Source organism: Puma concolor, chromosome C2 (genome assembly GCF_028749965.1).
Source record: "Puma concolor isolate L17-30 chromosome C2, mPumCon1.1.hap2, whole genome shotgun sequence".
NCBI classification, from domain to species: domain Eukaryota; kingdom Metazoa; phylum Chordata; class Mammalia; order Carnivora; family Felidae; genus Puma; species Puma concolor.
In genome coordinates, this window is record NC_141675.1 from 71,860,673 (window position 1) to 71,871,164 (window position 10,492).

Sequence of the window (10,492 nt, forward strand, 5' to 3'; positions counted from 1 at the left end):
AGAACTACCAGCAGCAGAAAGGCTGGGCATTCGGCTCCAACTCACTTCCTGTACCTGGGTCTGTGTGGATGGGGATGGCCGGGGGGGACCCAGCGGTGGTTCCCCATGCCTCCCCAGGCCTTCCCACCTGGCAGGATGGGCCGTCTGAGCCCTTCAGGCATTGGGGGCATCTTTCCCCGACATGCCCACACTAGCCCCAGCCTTGGGAGTCAGAGCCCACAGAACCTGTGGTTTGCCAACTCCAGAGGCAGCAACAACATGTCTAGCCAGAGCCGCAGCTCTGTGCAGAGCACCCATTCTCTCCCTGTCCATTTCTCACCCCAGGCCATTCTCATGGTCCCTGGGCCTGATCACTCTGAAGTCTTTTCATCTGACCATGACAGAACACACCTTGGGTGGTGAGCATTTCCTCTTTCCCTGACCCAGCTCCCACCTACCCAGGATCATTTCCACTTCTGAACTGAGCAACTCAGAGGATCCTGAGGGGTCCCCAGGGGAGCCCAGCCTCCAGGGAGGACCTGACTGGGATGACAGGCTACCTTATCTTGGGCCTCCCACCAGTTCCTGATCTTCCTCCCTTCCTCCCTTTCTCACCACAGATGGGACAGACAAAACCTCCACCATCTGATGGGACCCACAGCCCAGCGCACTCACAGCTTCCCTGGGTGGTGGTGGAGGAGGGGAGGGCTAACCCCCAAAGGGCTTCTCCATGACAGTGAGAAGGTGAGCTGGCTCAGCTATACATGCTAGTAATTCTCTACCCTCTCATCCTTTTAACTTTTGTTTAACATTGGCACATGCCTTGCTCACTCCCAGGCTCAATGAGGGATCTCTGTGGAGGCTCAGGTAAGTAGGGAGCAACCAGGATAAAGGGGGCAGGGACCAGCCAGCCCAACTGCCCCTCCTTCCCTCCTTCATCCCCAACCTGGCCCTGTCCCACCCCTGCTCTTCCCAAGGGAGCAGCTTCCTCCTGTCTTGTGGGGCCTGCTCAGAACCATCTGACATTTGCAGAGAGAGAAGTGGGGTAGATAACCTGCTTTCCTGGATGTTATTTGAGAGGAGCTGAGGAGAAGGTGGTGGATGAGGGGAGGAGCCTCTTTCTCTCTCCTCGCCACTTTCTTCTCCTTCCCCATTCCCATCATCCCCCGAGGACAGGAGCCACCCTCCGTTCCCTCACTTCCTTTCTGTCCTGTTTATATCAGAGGTTCTCTACAATTAATTTCTTTGGCCTATTTAAGATGCATATTTATATAGTTCTTAATGGTTTATCTCTCTTATCATTCCCTCTCATTTTTAGAATCCCCAGGCCTCTCTCTGAGCCAAGAAAGTGGCAGGGGAGCCTGAATTTTACGAGGAGAAAGGGCAAAGCAAGACCCTCCTCCAGACCCCCTAGACCTTCCCCACTTCCCGCCCCTCCCCCAGCCCTGGCTCTCCAGATGCAAAGGTTGAAGGCCAGAAACTAGGGCAGCAAGTGAGGTCAGGAAGTCTGTTGCCTTAACATCCCCTTCCCACAACCAATACACACCCTTGTCCACTCCCAGGTCTTCTTGCTGAAAGACATGGGGGTAAAGAATAAGGGAAAGAGGATTGTTTGGCTTTTGGTTTCTTTCCCCACCCACTTTTCTTTGATCCTTTCCCCACCCCCTACTCTGTCATGACCTCACTTAAGTGGAACACTATATCATAACCCAGAGATTTGTCCCAGCCATGGAGTCATACAGACCCTCTGGTCTCTCTATTCCTGCTGAAGAGTTGTGCTGGAGCCCAGGTGGAGGGAGGGGATATGGGGGTTCAGGCTGTAGGGAATCAAGGGCCCCCTATTCCAACCCCATCTTCCTACTCAACCCACCCCCACCCCCCACTGGGACATTCTCAACATTTTCACACCAAAAAGTGGGAAAATGTTATTTTTAGGTATATTTTATGAATAACTTTCATTATGAATATGGTTGGTAACCATTGTGTATGTTATTAAAGATACAAAATGTTGGGGGAAAAATGAATGCTGTACTTTGTTAGATGCTTTCTGGATCTATTGACAGGATCCTGTGGTTCTTTTCTTTTATTAATGTGGTGTATCACGTCTATTGATTTGTGAATATTGAACCACCCTTGCAACCCAGGAATAAACCCCATTTGATTTTGGTGAATGATTCTTTTAATGTACTGTTGGATTTGATATGCCAGTATTTTGTTGAGAATTTTTACATCCATTTTCATCATGGATATTGGCCTGTAATTCTCCTTTTTAGTGCAGTCTTTGTATGGTTTTTAAATCAAGGTAATGCTGGCACTGTAGAATAATTTGGGAAGTTTTCCTTCCATTTCTATTTTTCAGGACAGTTTAAGAAGAACGGGTATTAACTCTTTTAAGTGTTTGATAGAAATCCCCTAGGAAGCCATCTGGCCCTGGACTTTTGTTTGTTGGGAGATTTTTTATTATTGATTCAATTTCTTTGCTGGTTTTCAGTCTGTTCAAATTTCCTATTTCTTCCTGTTTCGGTTTTGGTAGTTTATATGTTTCTAGTTTTATCCATTTCTTCCAAATTGCCACTGGACTTTTGTTTGTTGGGAGATTTTTTACTATTGATTCAACTTCTTTGCTGGTTTTCAGTCTGTTCAAATTTCCTATTTCTTCCTGTTTCAGTTTTGGTAGTTTATACGTTTCTAGGTTTATCCATTTCTTCCAGATTACTATTAGCATTATAATTTTTTATAATATTCTAATTGTTTGTATTTCTGTAGTATTGGTTGTCATCTCTTCTGTCTCATTCATGATTTTATTTATTTGGGTCCTTTCTCTTTTCTTTTTGATAAGTCTGGATAGGGGGTTATCAACTTTATTAATTTTTTCAAAGAACCAGCTCCTAGTTTCATTGATCTGTTCTACTCGTTTTTTTGGGTTGTTTTTTAATTTATATATCATCTTTTTCTGCTGTAATATTTATTATTTCCCTTCTTCTGCTGGCTTTAGGCTTCATGTGCTGTTCTTTTTCTATTTCTTTTAAGTGTACGATTAGGTTTTATATTTCAGATTTTTCTTGCTTCTTCAGGTAGACCTGTATTGCTATATACTTCCCTCTTATGACTGCTTTTGCTGCATCTCAAAGGTTTTAGACTTGTCATGATTTCATATTTATTTGCTTCTATGTATTTTTTTTTTATTTCTTCTTTAGTTTTCTGGTTAACGCATTCATTCTTTAGTAGGATGTTCTTCAACCTCCATGTATTTGTGGTCTTTCCAAACTTTTTTTTTGTGTGTGTGGTTTTGACTTCAAAATTTCATTGTGGTTGGAAAATATGCATGGTATGATCTCAATCTTTCTGTATTTGTTGAGGTCTGGTTTGTGACCCAGTATGTGATCTATTCTGCAGAATATCCCATGTGCACATGAAAAGAATGTGTATTTTGCTGCGTTAAGATGAAATGCTCTGAATATCTGTTAAGTCCATCTGGTCCAGTGTGTCATTCAAAGTCATTGTTTCCTTGTTGGTTTTCTGCTTAGATTATCTGCCCATTGATATAGGTGGGGTATTATAGTCCCCTACTATTATTGTATTATTATCAATTAATTTATTTGTTTATTAATCATTTTACATATTTAGCTATTCCAAGTTGGTGGCATAAATATTTACAATCCTTAGGTCTTCTTGTTGGATAAATACCTTTATTATGATAAAGTGGTCTTCTTCATCTCTTGTTACAGTCTTTGGTTTAAAATCTAGTTTATCTTGGGGTGCCTGGGTGGCTCAGTCAGTTAAGCGTCTGACTTCTGCTCAGGTCATGATCTCACGGTCCGTGGGTTCGAGCCCTGCGTCGGACTCTGCTGACAGCTCAGAGCCTGGAGCCTGTTTCAGATTCTGTGTCTCCCTCTTTCTCTGACCCTCCTCTGTTCATGCTCTCTCTCTCTCTGTCTCAAAAATAAATAAACGTTAAAAAACAAATTTTAAATATAGTTTATCTGATATAAGTATGGCTACTCCAGCTTTCTTTTGACATCCATTAGCATGACAAATTGTTCTCCATCCCCCCACTTTCAATCTACAGGTGTCTTTAGGTTGAAAATGCGTCTCTTGCAGGCAGCATATAGATACATCTTTCTTGCTTTTTTATCCATTCTGATACCCTATGTCTTTCAATTGGGGCATTTAGTCCATTTACATTCAGACTGATTCTTGCTAGATATAAATTTAGTGCCATCGTATTACCAGTAAAGTCAATGTTTCTGGAGATTTTCTCAGTTCCTTTCTAGTCTTTGTTGCTTTGGGTCTTTCTTTCCCACTTAAAGAGTCCCCTATAATATTTCTTGCAGGGCTGATTTAGTGGTCATGAACTCCTTCAGTTTTTGCCTGGAACACTCTTTATCTCTCCTATTCTGAATGATAGCCATGCTGGATAAAGTATTCTTGGCTGCATATTTTTCCCATTCGGCACATTGAATATATCATGCCACTTCCTTCTGGCCTGCCACGTTTCCGAGTAGAGATGTGCTTCTTCCCTTATAAGTTAGGGACTTCTTTTGCCTTGCTGCTTTTAGGATTTTTTTTATCTCTGTATTTTGCAATTTTGATTACAATATGTCTTGGTGTTGGCCTGGTTTTGTTGATTTTGATGGCAGTTCTCTCTGCCTCCTGGATTTGGAAGTCTGTTTCCTTCCCCAGATTAGGGAAGTTTTCAGCTATAATTTCCTCAAATAAACTCCACTTTCTCTCTCTTCTTCTTCTGGGACTTCAATGATACCAATGGTATTACATTTCATGGAGTCACTAAGCTAAACTTGCTTCGATGTTACCCTCTCTTAAGGATCCATATCAATTTTTCTATTTCAGAATGAATTTCACATTTCAAAACACATTTCGGAGGAAAGCTTAAAGTGAGAAGGAATGGGACTAAGTAAATTTTTACTATTAAACATAGTTTGAACACACAAAATGAGCTAAACATTTTACCAATATTTACCTGTGGTAGAGATTTCAGACATCCTTTCCTTTTTTCCTTCATTCACACAATAAATATTAAGTGATTACTCTGTGTCAACATTGTGCTAGGCTTCAGGATCTACATTCAACAAGGCAGACTCATTTCTTACCTTCACAAAGCATACAGTCCACTTGGGAAGATGCCACAGAGCTCCTATCCACCCCCTCCCAGAAGTGGTATTTTATGGTGATTAGCATTCATAATGAATAATTATGCCTTCAATTTTTTGACTCCCATTGCCAACAAGGAAAACTATGCTATTCATTTTGGGCTAGTCAAAGTTTGAAATAGGTAAGTCATCTGGATATTCCCAATCATCAAAAGCAGCCCCCATGGTTATCATTTGGTATATGGCACCACTTGGTGTGAAATGTGAGAAGTGCTACATGAAAATACTACAAGAAAATTATAGTTCTAATAGATTTACATGGATTTTCAGTGTGACCTGGTAAGACTGCCATAAAAGTAATCAAAAACATAGTTTTGTTTTTTCCCCTCCACAGTGGCTATTATAGTTATCTTACAAATGGTAGGCTTTCATAAATGCTTGTTAATTGAATAAATAATTGAACTTAAAGTCCAAAGACACTCTAATGGAATACAGATTTTAATAGATTCTGTTCTTTGGCCTCAGACCACAATGAAGGGAATGTATAAATTCAGCCCGTATATCAGTCAGTGATTATTGATGAATTCCTGATTCTTCAATAACAATCCCATAGCTTATCAATTTCATACAACAAAATTTCTTGTTCATGTCATGTCTGTTATGAGTGCTGATAGCTCTTCAGTCAGAGGAAGGGGAGGCTAGGGAAGCAAGTGCTAGAAATGAAATGCTTCCACCTAGAAGTAACACATAACACTTGTACAGACATCTCAATGGCCAATGCACATCATGTGGTTCTACCTAACTTTAAACAGGGCAGGGAGTATAATCTCCTGTATGCCTGAAAGCAGAGAGCACCAGACATTGGATATTGTGCAACAATAGTAACACCTTCCGCAAATCTATACAATCAATGAGTTTTCTTCCTAGGGACAACAAATATACCTATTTACTGGGAAAATGCTTCCTCTTTGTCATCTATTAATCTCAATCTCCCTTAATATGGTTCAGTCTTCAGATCTTTGCAGGTATATATGTCTGAGTTTAAATCTATCAAATGGATACAACTCTTGACCTTCATTCCCAGATGCTGTAAGTCAGTACTCTAGAAAATAAAAAGTGCTGTACAGTATACAAGTTATTATTAATATTATAATAAGGAAGTCTAGTCAGATTTTATCATTCATTAATTTGTCCATTCCATTAAAGAAAAAATAAAGACTAATAGCAGTTGAAGATTCAGCACTGAGTGGAAAAGTTTGATAGCCAAGCAGAGAACTTGATCCAGAATACAGTCTAGGTAGACTCTCAGTGATAAGATTCAGGGAAGGGAAGATGGAGTGTCTTTTAAAGCTAAAAGACTGTCTCTGTTCCATTTTAAGAAAGCTGAGTGTGAGTGGGCTGACTACGTACATCTGGTTGCTGGTTTTGAAAGCATTGGGCTGGGGCGCCTGGATGGCTCAGTCAGTTGAGTGTCCAACTTCGGCTCAGGTCATGATCTCGTGGTTGGTGAATTCAGGCCCTGGGTCGGGCTCTGTGCTGGCAGCTCAGAGCCTGCAACCTGCTTTGGATTCTGTGTTTCCCTCTCTCTCTGCCCCTCTCACACTAGCATTCTCTCTGTCTCTCAAAAATAAATAAACTTACACAAAAAAAGCACTGGGCTGGCTGTTTAGAGGACCTCTGTCTCAGTGGTTCAAAATTATGGAGTCCAGTTGTCTCTATTGGGGATGTAAGGTCCCTGACACTAGGCTATGGCATACAGCTGCCTCATGTCTGAGTCATAAGTATGTCACTCGGTCAGGTCTGCACTAGCATCAGCAAGCTAGGTGGCCAGGACAATAAGTTGAATACCTAGATTCTCTACCTGCCCCATCCTTTTAGACCAAGTAAGGCAACCTGTCATATGGTCCCATAACATTTTTCACTTACTTTATATAAGTTTAGTCATCACATTCTAGTGCCATCTAATTGCCTATCTTCCCTACTGTACTATAAAGAGCAGCAAGGCAAGCATATGTCTATCCGGATCACACTGTATCCCTAGTACCTAGTATAGTGCTGGACCAAAGGTATATGTGCAGTGAATATTTTACCTAAAAAATGAATGAGTTGGGCACCTGGGTGGCTTAGTCAGTTAAGCATTTGACTTCTGCTCAGGTCATGATCTCACAGTTCATGGGTTCATGCCCCACATTGGGCTCTGCATTGATGGTACAGAGCCTGCTTCGGATTCTCTGTCTCCCTCTCTCTCTGGCCCTCCCTACTCTCTCAAAAATAAATAAATATTTTTAAAAATTTTTTTTAACATTTATTTATTTTTGAGAGACAGAGCATGAGCAGGGGAGAGGCAGAGAGAGAAGGAGACACAATCCAAAGCAGGCCCTAGGCTTTGAGGTGTCAGCATTCAGCCCGATGCGGGGCTCGAACCCACAAACTGAGATCATGACCTGAGCCAACGTCAGATGCTTAACCGACTGAGCCACCCAGGCACCCCATAAATAAATATTTTTAAAAAAAGAAAACATTTACTTTATTTTTTAATTTAGATCCAAGCTAGTTAACATACAAAAATAAAACACTTTTTTTAATTAAAAATGAATAAGGGTCTATGCAAGACACTGCTAAGCAGGGAGATGGAGCAGACTGGAATATAATACAACCAGAATTCAAAGTCTATGGAGAAACAATATGATAAACAGGGGTAAAGCCAATGTTTGTGAGAAAGGAAGTTTATGCAAATTGGGGGAGCCAAATTAAGAAAAAGAATATAAAATTATAAATACAAAATGTGATTTAATTTAAATACAAAATTACACAAGAATATAAAATTACAAATACCTCATTTTGGAAGAGGCTCATGCAATTGAGGGGACTTGAGGCTTAAGCATTGTTTCCTTCACAGTAAATGCATCTCTGGTGTAATTGGACCAATGTACCAAATACTGTTGAGTCTCTGAAGAGTGATAAGATATCCCTGCTAGGGAAAGTCAAAGATTTCACAGAATAGATAAACTGTGAGCTTGATCTTACAGACAGAAACAAGGTAAAGAAATTGCTGGTAGAAAAAACATGCTGAACCACACAGGCAAGAAAAGCTAGAGCCTGGCTGTGGAAGAGTGAAAAGCCTATTTGCTAGGATGGGGTTGGGTGGGGAAAGCCTTAGGATAGTGGCTCTCAAAGCATGATCCTAAGGTCAACAACATCAGCAGCACTCAGCTCCAGCCCAGATTTATCCAATGAGAAACTGGGGCTAGTGCACAGAAACTTATAGTATGACAAGACCTGCTAGTGATTCTGATGCAGTTAAAGTTTGAAAACTAATGCCTTAAGAAGTTAATTGAGCATCAGATGAAGCTACTCTTACAAATTTAATTTCAGTCTGCTATCCAAGATGGAGAGAAATGTGAAAAAAGTATTATGACAGAAAGAGGGTGAGAGAGCTCTCTTCATCTCACACCCCAAAATAAATTACAAACTAAAAAGCTAAAGTAAAAAATGCAACTAGATATTGGATAGAAGAAAAGTTTATTTCAGCATAAGGCCAATAATAGAATCTATAAAGGAAAAGATTAATAGACACGATTTCACAAAAGTTTAAAACATTTGCACCATTAACAAAATTGAAAAGCAAACAACAAACTAGAAAGAAATATATGCAATACGTATCTCAGGTAAAAGTCTAAAAATTTCCATTTTCTTTAAAAAGATAAATAGCCTATAAAAAATGGACAAAGAATACCAACTGCAAATTCTCAAGAGAAATATAAATGGCCAATAAACACGAGAAAACATTCAAATTCACAAAAATATATATATATAAATTAAAATGGAATACTGTATTTTACTTAGCAAACTGGCAAGCATTTTTTAAAATAGAAACAACCTAACCATCCACTATTTAACTGTATGGTTGCTTATAGTAGAATTCCAAGGTGCCATTAACATTAATAGCGTAAAAAATATTCATGCCATATTTGAGTGGGGGGGAAAGCTGTTATAGAATAACATAAACAATAATATCCAAATTTTTAAAACAAATTCTAGATGGATATAGATTTTTAAAAAATGTACAGCTCTTGAGCAAAATGTTACCATTAGTTAGCTCTGGGTTGTAGGATTATGATACCTTTTCCTTTTGTTACTCATAGCTTTCTAATGTCTCTATTATGGAATAAAGATGTATGCCTTTTCTAATCAGGAAAAAATTAAGCTGTGCTACAAATGTGATTTTAAAAAGTTGGAAGAAAGGATGATTCAATAGCCCTTTAGTCAAAATTATAGATCGCAAACTCTACAACTTGGTACTTTTTTGAGATCTGAGGATTTCATCCCTGCCGCCACCACCCTCCCTTTAAAAGGAAGGAGCGGAAAAGGGAGAGGCAAAAAATGAAACTGGAAAACATACTCCAGCTAATCAAAGAACATCAAGTAGCCTCTGCCTTGTGATTATGCTAAAGGACATGTAAACATTGTGATGCTCTTATTTACTTCTCTGGTTAAGGGAAAATCATGTGGGTTTGTTTGTTTGTTTGTTTGTTTGTTTGTTTAAGTAATGCGCTGAAGTGGGGGGGTGGGGTTTTCTCTTACTGCAAAATGTTTTGAAATAAAACTTCAGCCTAAAATGTAATGATTTCGTTTGGCACAAGGCTAAGCTGAGCAAAACAGTAACTTAAAATGGTCCCATACCACCCCCTTGTGGCTTCCACTGTGTCACATCCGGAAACAGCCCAGCCAGAGGAGAGAAGGAGGCATACTGTTCTTCATAAATTCAACAAACATGTCCATTCCCTATTCGGTGGCAGGTACTAACTATACTAGGATTAAAAGATACCACTAAATCTCTTCATACTTTATTCAGGCCATGGCTGCATTCGTAAACATTCACTTATTTGGGCTGAGCATACACTTAAAAGTTGAGGTCATAAAAATTGAGCCTCACAAACTGTCTCTTTAAAATAAGGCTTTATCTTCTGGGATACAGCTGGAGGGATCGGAGTAAGGTCTGTGATTATTACTCTCCAGCGTTTGGTTGGGTAGCATGTGGTAATCAGAAAAAGCACAATGGCCATGGATGAAAAGACACAGATTGCGGCCCTAACTATCCGAGTGACCTTGAGCATGTGATAATCCACATGGGCCTCATTCATCTACTTAACAATTATTGTAACCCGGGTGCTGAGGTTACAAAAATCAATAAAATCTAGTGTCTAGTCCTTTGCTTTTCTAATTTGTAAAATGGGACTGATAACTTCAATTTACTATTAAAGATTAAACATATGACCACACTTATACATAGATCATTTATGAAACCGTGTTCACAAATTTACTTATGCTTGTTCAATTTAATCCTCTCTACATCTGCTCCTAGAAGCTCACAGTCGGAAAAAGAATTAAATAATCAAATC

The 10,492-nt window shown here is 39.8% G+C and overlaps 1 protein-coding gene across 2 annotated transcripts in view; it reads right to left on the reverse strand.

Annotated features, from left to right (window-relative positions):
- The window catches only part of KCNMB3 (potassium calcium-activated channel subfamily M regulatory beta subunit 3), a 98,647-nt gene that overhangs the window by 87,132 nt on the left and 1,023 nt on the right, over nt 1-10,492 (reverse strand). The window lies entirely within an intron of this gene.